The sequence below is a fragment of the Vulpes lagopus genome, chromosome 1, assembly GCF_018345385.1.
Source record: "Vulpes lagopus strain Blue_001 chromosome 1, ASM1834538v1, whole genome shotgun sequence".
NCBI lineage: Eukaryota > Metazoa > Chordata > Mammalia > Carnivora > Canidae > Vulpes > Vulpes lagopus.
The window spans coordinates 706,498-709,086 of NC_054824.1; the positions used below are offsets into that span (position 1 = coordinate 706,498).

Genomic DNA, 2,589 nt, shown 5'->3' on the forward strand with positions numbered 1-2,589 from the left:
AAAACCCTGACGTCCCCGAGCTCCGACCAGTCACCATCACCACGTGGCGACTGTCGTGTGCCTCCCACCCGACTGGGGGTTTGGTTAGTCGGACGACGGATACTTCCTGCCCTGCACCTGGGGGGCACGAGCAAGAGTCCCTCCCCCTGTGCCTAGCGCGGGGCCGGCCTGCGAGCCCCAGGCCGTGTGTCCCCGGCGGCCAGAGCCCCCCAGCCACCGCCGGCCCCATCCACTGCTGCCAAAACTCGTGTGCTCCGTCCTAAATCTGTCGATGATTCTTGTTACTGTAATTCTGTGATGTGTTTCCGTGGCTTGCAAATCGGCCGGGTCTGAAAAGAGAAAGAACTCATGCCCTTATGAAGATTGAGTTCAGTGTTTTGGAAGGATTTAATAAAGTCGAGTTGCTAAAAACATTGCTTCCGAATTTGCTGTGGGTAAGACACCTGCTAAAAGATCGGTGAGCCCCCCCGCCCCCCGGTCCCGGCCCCGTCCCGGGCCTGCCGCGGCGTCTGGCGTGGCCATGGTGGGCGCAGTCAGGTGCCGGCGGCGGGGAGCAGCCCCGAGGGTCATGGTGGGGAGCATCTGTTTTTTGTTTGTGGCCTCAATACCGTGCACTGAAATTTTCTCCTCTGCCAAGGAAAAAACTGTGCCAGGTCGTGCTTGCTGTTTGTGCTCCGCTCCCAGCTGCCTGGCCAAGCTGCCCAGGTTCCCTGCAGGTCCAGCACCTTCGCTGCGCAGGCACGAGGCAGCAACGGGAGCGAGTCAGAAGGATTTGGGGAGTGCCACGAACCGGGGGAGCCGGTCGCAGAAGGGCCCGGAAATGAGGTGAAGCTAAAACTCTGCACCCGACAAGCAGACGGACCACTGAAGGGCCTTGCCGGGCACCTACCCCATGATCCGTAAGGCCACGCGGGTGCTGGGTGCTCTCGGCCACCCGCCCAGGGAACCTGCCACGCAGAACTACGTGGCGTTGCTGTCGGTCCGATTCGTCCGGGTCCGCTGGCCAAGCGACGCCGGGGCACACAGGGAACAACCTGGATGTGGGGCCCCGGCGGGACCTCTGAAGGCAGCGTCCCGGGTCGTGATGAGCCCCCCCACCCCCCTGCCAACAGCGCATCGACCGTGCGGATGTACCGGGAAATCACGGCTGCTCGTGAAGCTGCGAGCAAGGAGGACCGGGCCACGGCTGTCCTAACAGGAAATGGTGACTCTTACTCCGGTGGGAAGGATCTGAGGAATGTCATGGATATTCCCCTGGCGAAACAGAGGAGGAAGCCAAGAATGGGGCCGTTTTACCGACGGACTTTGTAGGCCGTTTTCTAGCTTTTCCTAAGCCTCGGGTGCGTGGTGCATGGTGCAGCCACGGGAATCTCCGTCACCGTCCCGGGCTCCTCGGCCTTGTGTGTGCTTCCGACGGGGCAACATTTCACACTCCTTATGCTCACGTGGGCCAAGTCCAGAAGGATGTTCCTTGTACACGTGCCCCAAGGTGACGGGCCAAGCCGAGGCAGCCGGGGAGCTCACGTTTGGGAAGAAGTTTCCAGCTGGAGAAGCCCGTGCTCCGGGGCTCGTTACTGAAGTTGTTCCCGATGGCACTTTTCAGAAAGAGGTTTGGACCGGGCTGGAGGCACAGTCAAAGCTCCCCCGAAGTGCCTTTCGCATATTTCAAAACAGCATCAGAAATCTCGAGAGAGCAAAGCTACGCGCTGTGAACGCGGAGGAAAGCGGCGTCCTCCGGGAAAGGCGGCGGCGAGACGAACGCTCGGCTGCAGGCAGGAGCTCCCCAGCCCCGGGGGGCCGAGTGTGACGCCTGCTCCAGGAGGCCGAGGCATCCCCACGGAAGGGCTGTGCTATCACTGCGGGTTTCTCGCACTTGAACTAAAGCTGCGCCTTTTGTTCAGGGCTAAAAATAAAGAAATAAGTAAATAAAAATAGAAGATGGATGAGAAGATGATGAACGCGTAGATGGCTCCACTCCTTGCTTAGCTTTGAAGAAAGATGAACCGGAAATTTGTGGGTAAAGCAAGAAAGATGCCAGGAAGCCTGGCCTGGGGACCGGCACCTACAGAGAGGCCTCTGCGGGGTCCAGGGCCTGGCGGGGAAGCTGTGGCTCCGAGGCTGAGGCACGAGCGCGCACTTGGGCTCCCGCGTCACGCGTGGCTTAGTGCCCGACCCCCCGGCAGGGCCTCCATGCGGCTCGAGGCCAAGCCCATTCTCAGTGCTCCACATACTGTCTCACATGCTGGTTGGGATTGGTGTGAACGTGCTCCCCACTTCCCTGCTCTGTGGTGCAGACGCTACCAGGCCTCGGGATGGGACGGAGTGACCGCAGAGCCCGGGCGGCCATCCCGGTAGGGCGTTGCCCCCACACTGCGGTTCCCACCCCGGGGAGCGCTCCCACCATGATGTCACCGTGATGCAACGTTACTATGAAGATACGGTGTCACTACCACGGGCCCGCGTCCTCACTGCCCAATCTCGGTGGACGGTCACCGGGAGCAGGACGTTCTCCCTCGTCAAGCACTTGTATACAGTCGGCAGACACTGTGCCTGGGACTCAAGCCAGTGCAGACAGTTTGCAGGTGACGC

General features: G+C 60.9%; 1 pseudogene; it reads left to right on the forward strand.

Moving 5' to 3' along the window:
- Positions 1 to 520: 520 nt before the first annotated feature.
- LOC121473863 lies at positions 521 to 1,807 on the forward strand (annotated as a pseudogene).
- The last annotated feature ends 782 nt before the right edge of the window (positions 1,808 to 2,589 follow it).